Genomic DNA, 16,756 nt, shown 5'->3' on the forward strand with positions numbered 1-16,756 from the left:
AAATTCCACATGTGAGCGGTATATGTGAATGCATGTGCAGGTACATGTGCATGTATGTGTGTGCGTGTAGAAACCGCAGAGTCCAGGTCTGAGTTGGCTCCATGAGCAGCAAAGGGTGTGCGTGGGAGGAGGTGGGAGGGGGGCACAAACCCCAAGTTGAGGGCCAGAGGTGACCTTGAGGACATTAAGGTAACTCCCTGCTCTCCCAGAATGGTGACTTCTAGACACTTTGGAAGGAAGATTAGCTCAGATCCCCTCCAGCTCCTCCGAGGCTGGGACATACGTAGGTTACAATTCGTGGAATCATTTCAAATGCCCTTGCAACAGCTCTTGAGAGGGACCTGTGAGGGGTGGGTGGTTCTAAAGACATCTCTTCTGTGCTTTCAGATTTTCACATCAGCCGCGTTGTTGACCTGCTTAGTTGTCGACGCATATGCATCAGCACAGCTCAAAGTCTGGAGGCACAATTTTTAGAAGAAAATATGAACTCTGCCTGCATTCTTGGAATAGTTGTCAAGGGGGAGAATATCTTCCAGAAAAAGTGTGGTCTTTGGAGGAGAGGGAAAGAAACGGCAGTCTTGGGTCTTGCCTGAGGGTGATGCTGCTACCAGAAGTTCAAGGGGAAGAGCTCTTGGAGGGGCGGCCTGGGGAGTCATCTCAGGACACGATTTGCCCCGGCTCCCTTTGATCCTCAGCGATGTTTTTCACTTAATAGTTTAATCATTTGGCAGAAATGGGGAAGCTCATTCCTTCATGGACACGGTGAGCTTTCCAGGCCAGAGAATTCCATCACCTTGAATAATAGGCCCAGCCGCCCATGCCGACCTGCAGCTGGCGGCTTCTCTGGGACAGCTGAGGCCCCGCACCTGCTCTGTGGAGCCCGCGCTCCGGCCTGAGAACAGCCGAGCGTCTCAATCAGGGGGAGAAGTGCTGAGGCTTCTTGCCTTCGGAGGCAGAATGTTGGAAATGCAGCAGAGAGTCTGTCTTCTTTTCCAGGGGGCAGTGAGGTTATAGAAAATTCTGCAAATAACCCTGAGGAAACTTCTTCACATCTGCTTGGCCCTGTCCAGAAATTCTTGTCCATCTGGGGAGGGGCAAGAGGGAAAGAGAGTAGGGACAGTGTTTTGCTGAGACCTTGCAGCCATTTCTTAGAAAACAGCTCAGTTTTCCCAGGTCCTGAGAAATGGCAGGGTGGCAGGCTAGGATTCCACGCCTGGCTCAGGTCCCCTGACTTCAAAGAGCCAGAAAGCAGAAATGAGGGAGTTTGTGTCAGAGCCAGAAGTAAAACGTGGCAAAGTCTAGTGCTGTAAGAGCCTACAGAGGACCCTCTGCTTCTACTCTACAAGAAGGAGCAGGTGGGGAACCAATATTTAGGGCGAGTCTGCTCTGTCCTAGGCACTGTTTTCAGCACAATTCATATGTTCTCATGAGATCCCCACAACCCACCAGGGGCACGCTGTTATTACTCCTTTTATGGACTGAGGAAACTGAAGGGAGCGCCTCCCTCGAGGTGACACGGCGGGCAAGGGAGATTTGGGATTGCAGCCCAGGTCAGTCTCATGCCCAAGCCTGGCTCTTTGTGCAACATCATGAACAAAGAGTTCCTGAACTTTCAATTTTGCAGGGCTGGCGTACCCTGACCAACCTGTGGAGCATTGCAGAGTGGCCCCAGATAGAAGCAGCAGCAGGTAACCAAGAGTAGGGGCTCCTTTAATTAGAATTCCATGAAGGACCCACCCCCCCCACCCCCCCCAGCCTCAGCTCTAGAGACAGAAACGCCTTCTAAGAGTCATCAATTGCACAGACTCTCCTACTCTGGGGGGCCGGGGGGCAGCAGGGGCTGTGTCTCCTCCATCAGGAAAGAGGAACAGGAGGCGGAATCCCTCCGGGCCCAAGGCAGCCTGGTCTTGTCTGTGCAGGCAGATTCATCACACTGGACAGCCCCACTACGGCCCTGGCCCTGGACATCCACCCGCAGGGGCTGTCAGTAATGTCTTGGCAGCCCAGCTCCAGCCCGCTGGCACACACAGAGCCCGGCCACGAAGCCAGCAGTGACGCTTTTATGATTCTGTTTGTCATTTTTCAGACCTAACCTCATCACTTCGTGGAGCTGAAAATCAGCCCTCTTGAGGCCCAAGGGGCGGCTGGCCTTCCTGCAGCCTGCTGGCCACCTGAAGATTTGCCTCTTGCTGACCACGCACATCCCAAACAGCTGGCACTTCCTTCCCAGATGACGTCTGAGACGACAGACCCCTGAGGGCCTCACACCCTGGCATTTTCATTGTTGCCGCTGTCATTTCTCAACTTTCCAGGAACTTGTACATTCAAATGCTGTACCCTGTTCCCCCCGTTAAAAAGATAACTTTGTAAAGGGTAAAGTCATGAGTCTCAGAAAATATGAAATGAACTCATGTCAAGTTTATTTAGCTCATCATTAAATAATGAGGAAACCGATAGTACGCTACAACTAGTTCAAAGGGAAATTCAAAGAACACACATATCCAGGCAAACAGGAATGCTGAACCGAATGTAGAAATAGGTGCAAAACTGGCCAATACCCACAGGGCAACAGTCAATGACACCAACAGACAAAACTCATGTGTGCTTACAGACAGGAACCATTCGCGTTGCTCTAACTTCTCTGCAACTCACGGAGTTGGCAAACGGCTCAAGGACAGTGAGGGTGCAGGCCCTGTGGAGAATCAGATAACCCTGGAGGGTGCACGAGACAGGACATCCAGTCACCTCGTCTGCCTATTTCAAATTCTTTCACAGTCTTTCCCGACACCCTCATGAGCACATTTCCCAAGCACCCGCACTAGCGCCCTCTGGAGCACACCCTCTAAGAACTTTTGTGCCGTGAGCCATTATGCCTACTGATTCTACGTTTATGTACTTTGGCTGCTTTCCTCCTCATTTCAGATGAGGCTCAGAGAGGCTAAGTGGCCTGCCCACTAGTCATAATGAGGTCTTCCAGCTTTTGAGCTCTTTCCCCAAGCATCCCCAGAGGCAGAGGGGCGTGAAGGCTGCTGCAGGTGTGAGGGGCTTCATTTTCGCTCATGTGAATTTTACGTTTTATTCCCTCATTCATCCAGGTTGGCTTAAACACAAAAACAGTGTTTTTACATCACTCACTATTTTGGGTTGAATTGTGTCCTCCAGAAAGATATGTTGAGGTCCTAACCCGCAGTACCTCAGAATTTCACCTTATTGGAAATAGGGTTGTTGCAGATGTAATGAATTAAATTTCGATGAGATCACACTGGAGTAGGGTGGGCCCTTAATTCAACATGACTGGTGTTCTTCTAAGCAGAGGGGAAGAGACACAGAAACACAGACACGTGAGGGAGAATGCCATGTGACCACAGGGGCAGAGACTGGAGCGATGGAGCTGCAAGATGAGGAATGCCAAGGATTGCCAGCAACCACTGGACACTGGAAGAGGCCAGGAAGGACCCTCCGCCAGAGCCTTCAGGGAGCACGGCCCTGCCGACACCTCGACTCTCAACTTATAGACCCCAGATCTATGAGAGAATCAATTTCTGTTGTTTCAAGCCATCCAGCTGGTGGTACTTTGTTATGGCAGCCCCAGGAAATGAATACACTCACTGTGGAGACAATAGATGCTCCAAGAAGTTCCAGGCTTGTCCTGTTCCTTTGAGGAACCCCCACCCCACCCCTGTTGTACCCATCGGTGTGGGAGTCTCCATCTAACCCACAGACCTGGAGAGGTGTGTGCTGATGAGCCCCCCGAACCCTTCCCCTCCAAAAATTCAGTGTTGGCTTTAAATGCTGGAAGTTGAGAGGGAAAAGCTACTGACATATACAAAGGCTTATCAGGTAGATGCTGAGGTATCCCCCAGAACTTGGACATGAGGGAAGCGAGGCTGCTCACTGAGCGCTATTGTTAAGACCATCACCCACGGTATTTAGATCAGAGATGTATAAGCTTGCTGGAAACATTCCCAGGCTTGGGAACTCTTCTCCAGGCTGAATTCCTGAGAATCTCCATGTACATCAGGATGAGGGCTCATCTATCACGGAATGGGTATAAGGAGAGGCACCGAGGTGGGTGCGGGCAGTGCCTCGCAGGGCAGGAGGAGGACTAGGCTGCAGACTTTGGGGCCTCCCCGCCCTATCGGTGGGGGCTGCGGCTTCCCAGCATGAGCCGCGCGCAGGGAGCCTGCGACGGGGTCTGATCCCGATGATGACGGCTGCAGGGAGCTTAGGGGTCAGGACATTGGGAAGATTCCGGTTCTGGAGACAAGGCAGTTTGATAGTGGAATGGCGCCACTTAGCACTCGGTCCTTCCACTCCTCCTTGTTCCACCCAAGCCCCTGGATGTGCCCTGCCAGCTCTGCCTGCGGAAGGAAAGGCGTGCCGGCCGGTCCTTCAGGGCCCTGGTCTCTCACAGCGGTTCGCAGAGAGCAGGTCACGTGGCTCCGGTCCTGAGCCCGGCTCCCTGCGTAGCCCTGATCATGCGCACTGTGCGCATTTCCGGTCCCCGGGACAGGAGTTTTCACGGCACATTGAGGCGCTGGGTTTCGACGTTTACCTTCATCTCATTTTCTGCCCGTTTGCGTGAGTCTGCCTGTCCGGGCCTGATGAAAGTCACGTCCCGCCGCCTCTTTGCAGACATGGTCTCTATACCACCCAGACGCCTGTCCTCTGCTGGCTTCTATACCGGGCACCGGGCCCAGCACTTCACATGCATGGTCTCGTTTTCATCTCCACAGTCCTGTGAATTAGGGACTATGCCTTGCTCTCCCCGAATTTCGAAGACATAGCAATAGAAGCCGAGACAGTTCAGTAATTTGCCAGAGGCCACACACAGGTCTGCGGCCGAGGTGGGATTGGAATTCGGGTCTGTCTGACTCCACAGCTGGGCTCCTCCCACATCACCTCAGGAAGAGCCACCATGTGATGCAGAAGGTCCAAACCCACCAGGGCACTGAGCAGAGGGACTTTCTGAACCTGCCTGCCCTCTGCCCACTGGGCCCACTCTATGCTGCTTTACTGGCCTGGCTTGAATACGTGGGTCCTGTTTCCAGCCTTACCCTAGGCAGGCCCAGGTAGAGAACATCACCATGGTAACCCTTGTTTCTGAGGGGCAGCATATTGCTCTGGAAAAAATGATACCTTGGTTCCCAACACTTAGAGCTCTGCAGGTCTGTGGGACGAGTTTAATTGGCACTGTTCGCAGTTGGCTCAGCAGAGACACTTCTTGGCTTTATGTCCCTGATGTGGTATCCAGGATACCAGGAAACATGATGTGTTTGCTCCTAGAGAAGAGGGAGAAAGGGAGGCCGGGTGTCTCGTCTGCATTGGCTCCAGGCTGTCTGATGAGAGGGGCTGGCAGGGCTGGTGCTCTGGCTGGGCTACCGGGTCACCTGGGCTGTGCCCCACCTGTGTCCTCAGATGAGGGTCACCTGGGCTATGTCCCACCTGCATTTCCCCCTACCCCAATTAGAGTCAGTTGGGCTGTGTCCCACCTGTGTCCCAGATGAGGGTTGCCTCCCACCACTACCACCTGTTCCATGTTGAAAACCTGGCATGACCTTGTTCTCTTTCCACTGGCCCCCAGTAGGTAGAGAATAAAGGGGTGGCCTCAAGCGTTTGAAAGATGGCTATGAGCCATTGCTGGCTGGTCAGCCAGCGCCATTCCCCTTTCTTTCTTCCTGAAAGTGTCTGCATGGTAACCTCATTCCCTTTACAGGTGCTCACGCTCCCAGGCTCCCTGGCAGCCCAGGTGGCCAGGAGACAGAGCTTTGGCCAATGAGATGTTACGGGGTGTCTCCCAGGAGGCTTCTGTGGAATCTGTTCCCTTCCTAGTAAAAGCAGCAGACCGGGGGAAAGAGCCCCTTTCTACCTCCTCTTCAGGATCACTCATGTGAAGACCTGCTATTTGCGGCCACCTCGAGGCTGGGAGAATGGTAGACACTGACCAAGCCTGCTGATACGATGGAGCTACAAACCGCCCTGCATGCACCCACCGACAGACTCTTGCTTTGTGACATAATGAAATGCCTCTTCTTGCCTGAGCCCTCGCTACCCACAGTGCAACCCCACATCAGCAGGTTCAGTATCGCCTGGGAGCTGGTTAGAAATGCGGACTCCCAGGCCCCTCCCCAGACCCACTGAGTCAGAATATACATTGAAGAATGATCCCCAAGTGATTGTGTGCATAGAAAAGTGTGAGAAACACTGACCAGAGAGAGAGAGTGGGAGAGAGAGAGAGAAATATAAACGCCTTGTAAGAACTGCCTTTTTCTGGAGATTCATTTTCTCGGCGGTATTTTTGTGTTTATGCCTCTTTGAGCTAGGAACAATGAAGTCTTAATTCTATTTAAAAGGAAGACAAAGCTTCCCCCAACCCAACCTCTCCCTATCTAGCTGCAGGAGTGGCCATGGGGTTGCCAGCAGGTCCACAGGGATGGCTGCGGGCGGAGGCGGTGCTGGCCCCTGGCTCCTTCCTCTTAGAGACAGATCTGCCCTCGTTGCCTCTGAAGTCTGGGCTTTAAGTCTAGAAAGATTAAAACCAGCGTGTTCAAAGCAGAGCCCTGAAAAATAAAACGTGTTGCCGGAGGCTTTTTCTTTCAAAAAGTTTGTTTCCCTCCTCAGACGAGCCATCAGGATGCTTGGAGGAGAAAACTCATTGTGAACTTGAGCTTCAAGGAACTGTCAGGAGATTTTGTGGAAAAAGGGAGTTCTTTCTTAAGGAAGCGTGTTTGGTTCCTGGAAGTACACAAAGAGCTCAAATCCCACTGTATTTTCTCTTCCCAACGCCAGGATTTTAGCGTGTGTGTGTGTGTGCGCGCGCGTGAGTGTGTGTGCATGTGCGAGTGTGTGTTTCCCCTTCTAACAGGGCTGAGAGCGGGAGAAGCATCCTAGCTGACAGAAGTTTGGGGGTGGAGGCATCTCAGAGCTGTAGAAGTCAGAAGGGTTTCCGGCTGTTAGAGCAGGAAGGAAGGCACCTCAGCTGCTAGGTCAACGCCTTCCTCCCCAACCCTCCCTGCAGAAGGGAAGCCTGGGGCTCCGAGGGAACCAGGGCTCTCCTGAGATCCTATGGCTGCAAGTGGCAGCATCAGGTCCAGAATCCAAGTGCAGGCTCCTTTCTCCACCTGCTAGCACCCCCGCACACACCCCTGAGTTATCAGGAGAGGAACTTGGGGCTCACCTGGATTCCCCTTTATTTTGTCAGGGAGGCTGCCCAGAAAGGGGGCATTGCTGGCAAAGTTCTCAACTTTGCCTCCTTCTAGCTGTCATTGACCTCCCCGAGCCTCAGTTTTGTCACCCCATTGAGATGGAGGTAACAAAGGAGTCGACCTTTACTGCCTTCCTCACCCCACCTTCTAGGGAGTAGCTTTTGTCTGCCGTGCTTGAAAGCATGGTTTTCTCCCTGGTGAATGAGGCGAAGAGTCTAGAAGCAGAACTGAAGAAGCCAAGGGAAGGGACTTGATTACTACCTACTAGAGGAAGAGAGAGATCTGGTGGGCAGGGGGCCGTGGAGCCGAGATCCAGGGGGTGGGAGTATGGGGAGAAAGAGAGAGGAGGAAAAAGTGCAGCTGGGTGTGAGACTCGAGGAGAGTGTAGAGGATGTTTTAAAGAAACATGAGTGTCCTATGATGTAACTCACCCCGGAGGCAAGACCTTTAGTCAGGACCCTTCCCGCACTCCGTGTACCCAGAGCCATGTGTTCCAGAAAGAGGAGCAACTTTAAGCCAACTCTCTCTTGGCATTCTTGGGAACGGGATGCAGGGAGCAGAGTGGGGCTAGGGGGATCACAGAGAAAGATGGAGAGTCAACTCAAAGATGCATTATTGACTGCAAAAGGCAGCTAGCTGCCCAGTCCTGCAGACTCTCAAAGAAATCTATGGAATATGTCTTAGAACTGTCTACCCAACGAACAGAGTGGGAAACACTGTTAGCTTCTGACCCCATTGGTCAAGAGTGTCCCATAAGGTGTTAATTTGCAAGTTGGGAGGGAGGGCTCTCCAGTTAGCATAAATCCTGCTCAGAGCTGGTTGCTGTAGCAAAGGTGGAGTGAGCAGAGGGCTGAGGGAACTCTGGAGGGGTGCACAACAGCAGTGCAATACTGGCCCCCACCACACACAAGAGGGTGCCTGCAAAGGGGCCTCTTGACCTTGCACTTGCATAACCAAGGACTGAGGCTGGACCGAGCACAGACAAAGACGATTGGCTTCCAGGTGGCCGCCATCTCTGCCTGTCCTTTTGCACAGTTTCACCTGTGCCTTCCTAGACTCACGTAGTCTCTAATTTAATTAACACTTGTCACCCTATTAAAAGAAACCTCAGACTTATGCTCTCTATATAGTCCTAAACCCTGATTTTTTAAATTTAATATTACAGCATAAGTATTTTTCATGTTCTGTCAAGCTCCTGTGAATTTCATCATCGGTGGCTGCCTGACGTCCTTGCGTGGCACACAGCTGGGGAACGGCGTTGCTACTCCACACGACACCACGGTGGACATCTTTTTGCAGAAAGTATCTTACTCTCCCATTTAACTGGTGAGTCTTATATGGTCATCCTACTTCTATTTATTTAAAACGATGTAGTGGGAGGACTTGACAAGCATAATTGTCCCTTTTTGATGAAGTCTAATTTATCAGTTTTTGCAAATGTTGCTTTTTTATGAGTTTGGGGCTGCCCTCCCCTATGTGGAGGGGTAGGAAAGGAGCCAAAAGCCTCTCACAATATAGGAGACCCTCAGGTTTGACAATTCCCAGAAGGACCACAGCACATGCTGAAAGCTGTTGTACTTGTGGTCACGGTGTATTACAGGGAAAGGACAGAGATTAAACCCAGCCAAGGGGGGAGGCATGTGGGGCAGAGCGCAGGGGGCACAGATCTCCCAGGTGTCCTCTCCCAGGGGAGTCAGGGACTTCTGTAGCGACGTGGATAACACACGTAAAATTTTGCCGACCAGGGCAGCTCACCCGATGCTTGGGGTCCAGAGTTTTTACTGGAGCTTGGTCACGTTGACTTGGTTGATTGCTCATGGCTGGCCTCTGTCTGCAGCCCCTCTGGAGGTCTAGCTGATAAGGCATGGCCCAAAGACAGCGCCCCCCCCCCCCAGAAATCACATGGTTAGACTATCCAGTGTGGTCCAAGGCCCCCAGTAAACAAAGACAATTATCAGGCAAGACATTCCAAGGGCTTAGAGGTCACCTCCTAGGGGTCAAGGACAAAGGCCAGACCTTTCTTTGGGTGACGTTAACTCCTTACAACACAGTCCCTGAGTACATACGTGACCGTGAGCACACAGACCTACACAGAGACATCCAGGAATGGAAGCTCCCTAAGTTCTGGGTTGCTCGAGGAGTCAGTTCCCAAAGACTTCTCCTCCCCTCCCTTCCTCCTTTCTTAACTACAAATAGACACCTGAAGTCCTTCCCCACCCCCCCCCCAACCCCGGTCCCTTCCCACTGGCAGTCTCTTTGCCAGTCAGTGGTGGCAGTCAGTCCCTTCCCTAAGTTTCGGGGAGCCTCCCTGACTGGTGTCTTAGTCCGTTCGGACTCTATAAGGAAGTGCCACAGACCGGGTGGTCTATAAACAACAGAAATGTATTTCTCACAGAGTCGGAGGCTGGTAGCCTGAGGTCAAGGTGCCCGCGTGGCTGAGCTCTGGTGAGGGCCCTGTTCTGCCCTGTACACAGTCACCTTCTTGTGTCATCCCAGTGAAAGCGGAGAGCAGATAAGGGAAGCCAGAAGGCACTAATCCCATTCCTGGGGGCTCCCCCCTCATGACCTCATCTAATCCCAATGACCTCCCAAGGCCCCACCTCCTCATACCATCACATTGGGGGGTAGGGTTTCGACATACGAATTTGGGGGACACAAACATTCAGCCCTTCACAACTGAGGTGGCTATTGGTCCATACTCTCTGTTGGGGTTACCTGTGGTCAAATTGTCCCCACAGATATGGCTGGACACTCAAGCCTGGGCCACAAACCAGGACATTACGGCACATGCAGTGTGGGTAAGTTCCCCTCCCTGGGCACCGATCTGCGGCTGTGGGGATGAAAGATTTATGAGCTCATTACCAATTGCTGGTGACTTCCTGGGCCACTTATTTTCTGTCACTGTGAAAGGATGGTGATAATCGAACGTCAAACCAACCAATTAAAATGCATGTCCGGAAATGCCATTGTGAAATATTTGGGGAGCGTTCTTTCAGTGACTCGTTGGATCCACTCTTCGGATGTCTTTTTTCCCTGCTTTGACCAAAACAGGGAAATTAAAAGCACATGGCAGCTCTCAGGCATGTTTTGAATTTTCAAATCCCAGCTCCCAACCGGAGGCCCGAGTGGCCGTCACCCTGTTTCTGGGCTTGGCATCTCCTGGGTGTGTGCACGCGGAGGTTCTGATGGCCTGGAAGGCCAGGGCTTCCTGAAGGAGCGCCAGGCGGCGAGCTCCAGGCGTCCCGCGGAGGTGCCCGCAGGAAGCGAGCTCCGGGCCGGCGGGCGGGGGGAGGCCCGCGTTCCTTTGGAGCGTTTCAGGCCCAAGATAAGCTGCCGTGGAGCCCCGGGCTGCTGGCAGCAGGGGCGCCCGGTTGTTTTGACTGCTGACAGAGTCAAACTGGAGAAGGGCCTCTAGTTCAGGAGGCGCCGCGAGCAGACGAGGCCTCAGTCGGTCCGCAGCCGGGGGGGCAGGTCTGGAGGCAGCGAGGGGCTGCGGGGAGGAGTCCGCGCGGCCTTAAGAGGACCCCGGGGGGCGCGGGCACGGGGTTTTCTCGAGAAAGTTAAAGCCACCCACTGTTTAGTTGAAGCCTGCCTTTTCGGTGCGTTTCGTTTATCTGGGGTGAGAGGGCGCCGGGGTGGGAGCCGTGCTGGAGAGAGGGGCCCAGGGACCCCGGGCTCCTCGGAGGAGTTGGGCATCCCAGGAAAGACGGCTGCGGCGGGAGGGGCAGCGCGTGGGCCCGAGCAGCTGGTGCGGGGCTGGGGGTGGGGGAGAATGGGGTGAAAGGGGGATGTTTGTCGAGTCAAGGCAAACCAAGGAGGCCCCGCTGCAGGGGAGCAGGACCCGGTGGTCGGGCATGTGTGTCCCCACATCTTGCCCTTGCTAGCCATTACAGATGGGGTACGGGGTGTGGGTGAGAGGCAGCAGGGGGAGGGGTGTGCAGGGCGGGGTGCACACTCGCCCTGGCAGGGCCCCTTGCCTCTCTGGACTGTCACCAAAGCAGGAGCTCTTAGGTGGCAGGTCACTTGGAGGTGGCCATTTCCAGATACTCTTGCGGAAGGCTGAGGAACGTTTCCCAGCAGGAGTAGAGGTGGGGAGGGGTAAGCAACAGGCAGGACTTTGGCCAGAGCACTCACTTCAACCCAGGATCCAAAGGGAAGTGAAGCAGCTGGTCCAGGGGCATATGAGGCCTCTTCCAGGGTGGCCTCCCAGCTTTCCTCCTCCCAGACCTGTTGTCTGCTAGGTCTTTGGTTTACCTGGTCTCTGCTCACATGCAGTTGCTGTTCTGCAATTTCCCTTTTGTCAGGGACACTGGGGACTCTAACCCATAAAGCCACCCATGGGGCGACCAGGAAGCCCCCAGGTCCCAGAGGCTGAGTCAGCTCCATTCACTCTTATCTGCCAGGGCCCCAGCCCATTGGCTGCTCAGACCCCTCACTGGGGCCACCCATAAGCCATCACCCCTCCTGGCACTGCCTGCCCCACCCTATCATGTGTGGCAGCCGGCTTTCTCAGATCTCTTTACAAGGACCTCAAGATGTCTTCTGGCTTCAAGCCTGCTGGCTTCTGGAGGATTCCCCAGCCCAGCCTCCAGTCCAGGGACCAGCTACAGGCTGCCTGTGCGAAGACCCCCTGCTGCACTCAGGACCACACGTGGCTTCCCAGGCACCCACTGGGGCATCCCCACATCCCAGTTACTGCTTACATGTAAGAAACCACCCCAGACTTAGTGGCATGAAACTACTTTTTTATGGTCACAGGTTCTGTGGGCCAGGAATCTGGAAAGAAGTCAGTGGGGATGGCTTGTCTTGATTTCCTGATTTCCAGGAAGACCCAAATGCTGTGTTATCTTGGGCAAGGTGCTTCACCTCTCTGTGTCCCGATTTCCTCATCTAAAAAGTGAGGATGATATTCGTACTTACAGGATCATGGGGAAGAGTAAATGACTTAATGGTGTGTAAAGGGTTTAGAATGGTGCCCGGCATGTGCCAAGTGCTGTGTAAGTTTTTGCTCTTCTGATGGTTTGTTAGAATTAGCTAATTCAATTCTCACAGCAGGTACTGTTATCAAGCCCATTTCTGGATGTGGACACTGAGGCACTTTTTGCTAGTCTAGTGTCCTTGAAGTGTGGAGCACATGAGGCTGCCAGAGAAGGAGACGAAGGAAGAGGAGAGTCAGTCCTTCCTGTAAAGGGAGCAGCCTTTGCAAAGGCCCAGTGGTGAGCTAGAGCACGGGGTAGGTAAGGAGCTGTCTGTGGAGTGTGGCTGGAGCCTGGAAATCCAGAGGGAGCAGTGGTGAGGAGGAGGGGAGAGAGTTGGCAGAGCTGGGTGAGGCCCACGGGCCCCCAACAGAGGAGCGTTTGCTGGGTTCCTGTCGTGTGCTTGGCCCTGCAGTGGGTCTAAGAATTTAAGGAGTGAGTCTGTCCCCTCCCTGAGAGGCTCTATCAATTAGAGTGCATTTGCCTGGTACTCAGGAAACCTGAACAGCAATGACTTAAGGAAGTAAAGGGGTTTTCCTCACATAACATTAAATCTGGAGTCAGGCAGTACGGGGTTGATGCAGCAGCTCAGAAGCCAGTGGGGGCTCCATCCTCTTCCTGTCTTCCTGCTCTGCCTCACGGTTTAAGTCCATGCAGTTTTAGTCCTCATGCTTGCAATATGGCTGCTGTACCTGCAGACATCACATTCATGTTCCAGGCACACACACACACAAAAGACAAAGAGTAAAGGGCAAAACCAAAATGGAGCTAGGTGGCTGGGTCCATCCCCTTCAAGAAAGCTTTTCGGAAAGCCAGACCATGTTGCAGGGCCAGCCTAATTGCAAGAGAATCCAGGCCGTGCTACCCTTTTGTCCACTGCCCTGGACAAAGCGGATGCTCTCTGCATTCTGAAGAAGGGGAGAATGGGTGTTTGGGAGGTAACCAGCAGTGTCTGTCACGGGAGTCCAGCTTAAGGGAGAGAGACATGTGAACAGATGATTTCAATAAACCCTGGTTGCTGCCACAGAAGAGGTAAGCCGAGGGCATGGGGCCAGCAGGGGGCATCTGACCCAGGGAGGGCTCCTCAGAGAAGGTGGTGTCTGGATTGAGTGTTAGAGACAATAGGAGCGAGCAGAGGAAGAAGAGTGGAAGGCAGAGGGAACAGCACCCTTGCTGCAAGACGGGTCACTGGAAGAGCAAGTCAGTGTTCCCAGCTCTTCACTGCCCCTTGGTTTGGGGGTTGGCTGGTGACTTGTTTTGGACAGTGGGACATTAAGACCATGGCACAGGCACTGCTGGCCTTGCCCTCTGGCCCTCTTGTGATCCACCATAAGAAAGGCATGTCCTGGGGAGCTTCTAGAAAAGGGGGTGAGCTTGGAATGTATGATCTCTGGGCCCTTCCAGCCCTGAAATCCTGCTATGCTTTTAAAGCATTATGTGCATACACATATTACTGGGATTTCTTTGGGAATCAATGAAAACAGGGCATTTTTGCCTAATGCATAGATCTTGGAGCCTAATTTTGACTGTGTTATTATGATTTGTTATGGTTCTATCTTTAAGCTCCACAAATTTTGTTTACCACTATATCCGTAGTTTCTAGAAGAGAGCCTTGACACTTAGCAGGTTGTCAACAAGTATTTGATGAATGAATGAATGAAGGATGAATGGCTCAGAGTCTAGAAGAGGAGCTAACAGGTAAACAGAAGATGAACACATGGTGAGGCAAGTGCGGTGGATGGAGAAGCGCATAGGGTTGCAGGACCCACAAGTTCTACCTTGAAACACACACGAGAGAGGCTTGGGAGATGCCAGTTTCTCTGGATGTGCACTACTTACAAATATTTTGGCATAGACAGAAGATTTCCAAAGAATGTTTACAAATTAGAGTGTTTCTGAAATGTATGCATTTCAATTAAATTCACTGTATTATGTGAAATCGTTGTTGAAGACACCATCTCTCTCTGTACACTAATTAGCAATCAAAATGCCGATGTGTTTTGCAGATTTAGCAGAGGCTGCAAAGATAATCTTCGATTCACTGGAAAACAAAATTAATAGATGTGTGAGATTCTTTCTAATAATCTCCACTTCTAAATGAGCTCTGGAAACTTGCCGAAGAACTAGGCAAGCATTCAAGCCTGACTTCTCGGATTTTTTTAATTGATGCTGTTTTTGTGTGCTAGAGATTACTCTGAATTGAGAAAAAGAGCCAGCGGATAGGACTTCCAAGTCTCCCCCTGCTAATCCTTATGTGTGAGGCAGTGGAAAAAAACACCAGATTTGGGGCTTCAATTGGTTCCAGGGGCCACATCTTCCTCCCACCCCTCTGTGGGTGGTAGGCTTCTGCAGGCCAGGAACCCTGCCCAGCTGAGCTTGAGGTTACCAGCTCAAGCACAGTGCTGGGCTGTATACAGCAGGTGCTCATTGGCATATGTGGAATGGATACGTTAATGAATTGCTATGGGAACTGGAACCCCTAACCTTTAATAAAATGTGTCAAACTTAGAGAACAGTTGAAAACTTGTACCCTTCATGTAGATTTGATTTAGCATTTTGCCATATTTGATTGCCTTCTCTCTGTATGACTGTGTCTGTGTCTATATCTATACATATCTACCTACTGTATATATGTTGTGTATACCTGCACACATACATACACATGTATCATTTGAAAATAAATTCTGACCGGTAGGATATTTCACACCTAAATCCTAACCCATCGCTACAAATCTCCTGAGAACAAAGATAGTTTCTCATTTCACCACAATATTCTTGTTACATTTTGAAAAATAACAATTATTTTAACTATATAATATCCGGTCTATGCTCGTATCTCCCCAACTGTCATCAGAAGGTGTTTTACAGCTATTTCTTAAAAATTGGGATCCAATTCAGGCACAGATATGGCATTTGGTTGTTATGTCTCTAACTCTTTTGAATCTAGAGTGGTCCCTCCACTTTTTCTTTTCTATGACATTATCTTTTGGAAGCGTGCAGGCCAGTTGTCTTGTAGAGCGCCCCACGTTCTGGATTCACCCTATTGTGTCCTTGTGGCTGTGATATGTTCTTCTGTCCCCTGGATCTCCTCTCACTGGGAATTAGGTCTAGAGGCCTCATTTGATTTCTTTGGTGAAATGTGACTTCCTGGGTGAGGGTGGGGCCTTTGCAGCCCTTGGGAAGCCCACAGCATCAGGCTGTGTCACTGCTGTCATCTGATCACTTGGTTGAGGTGGCAGCAGCCAGATGGCTCTGTGTTAAGGCTGCTTTTCCCTCTGCCACTAGCCATCTGTGGGGTGACACGTTGGCATCGTGTGAATATCTTGTTCCCCAACAAGGTGTTGATTCTAGCTGGAATCCGTTATTGCACTGGGGTTGCAAAATGGAACTCTTCTGTTCCTTTTGCATCCTAGAGCTGGGGCTATTCCACACAGAAGAGCTTCCCACCCACCCGGGAAAGCTCTCTCACCTCTCTGAGCCTCCTTTTCTTTAGGAAGACTAACTTCAGCTCTCAGAAATGTTCTAAAACTCAGCGAGGCAAAGTCCAATTTATAAACTGTCAAGTTCTGTATTTGTTTTTGCAAACCGGGGAAACTGACTACCGCTGCAAGCTGGCCAGTCTGGCCGCTGCTGAGGACCACTGGGAACCCAGTGTGTAATGAGCGTTGTTTGAGTGAATGATTGAGCATCCAAAACATAGGTGTTCCAGAGAAAGAGCCATAAATTCACATGGAGAGAACTGCATTATATCCAGGCAAAATTTTATCCTTTGACATTAAAAAAAAAAAAGCTCAAAACTTTCCTTTTTTGCCCTTATTGCCTTGGGCTCTGCTGGTCTCCGCGACTACATCCATGGTTAAGACATCTGGATCCACCTCCTGCTTCTTCAGAAATCACTGCCAGGAAGTTTCCAGAATGGGTCAATGCTGGTTCTCAACCAGGGGTGATTTTGCCCCCTGGGGGACATTTGGCAATGTCTGAAGACATTTTTGGTTGTCACAACTGTGGGGAGGCAGGGTTGGTGCTACTGGCATCTAGTCGTTAGAGCCAGGGCTGCTGCTAACATCCTACACGGCACTGGACACCCCCACAGCAGAGAAACATCTGCCCCCAAATGTCAACAGTGCCCAGGTTGGAAACTCTGGACTACAGCAAGAGACGTTCTCATTTAAAGGGAAGAGACTCAAAGGGCTGTGCAGGGGAGGATGGGGTGGGGGCCCACACGCCACTTTCTCTCGGGGGAGAAGCGCTGAGCGAGGCGGAAGGCTTCCATCAACCGTCACGCCCTGCAGCTTTCAGACCTCGCTTCTCCCCTCTGTCAGCTCCAGGAAGAGGAGGAAGCCAGGAATTTGCTTTTCTCCTCAAAATTGGAAGCTGCCAGGGAGTTGCAAACCTTGGTTCTGAACTGGCGCATCTCCTGGGGTTCTTTTTACCTTCCTAAACGCTGTCTCTTCCTCCTGCACTCAGGCCAGCAGTGGCACACGTGGCCGCCTCCATTACCACCCTGAGGGCCCCGAATGCCTCGGCTCGCAGGATGTTTGCCTCAGAGCCTCTTGGCACGTCCTCTGTCTGGAG

The 16,756-nt window shown here is 51.9% G+C and overlaps 1 long non-coding RNA gene across 1 annotated transcript; it reads right to left on the reverse strand.

The window, feature by feature from the left end:
• Nucleotides 1-3,135: 3,135 nt before the first annotated feature.
• On the reverse strand, nucleotides 3,136-10,153 carry LOC111772839 (uncharacterized). The gene is made up of 3 exons (XR_002806926.2): nucleotides 10,068-10,153; nucleotides 8,961-9,059; nucleotides 3,136-5,282 (listed from the first exon to the last, which is right to left on the reverse strand). It is a non-coding gene; the product is annotated as an uncharacterized lncRNA (long non-coding RNA).
• Nucleotides 10,154-16,756: the final 6,603 nt, after the last annotated feature.

The sequence above is a fragment of the Equus caballus genome, chromosome 1 (assembly GCF_041296265.1).
Source record: "Equus caballus isolate H_3958 breed thoroughbred chromosome 1, TB-T2T, whole genome shotgun sequence".
Lineage (NCBI taxonomy): Eukaryota > Metazoa > Chordata > Mammalia > Perissodactyla > Equidae > Equus > Equus caballus.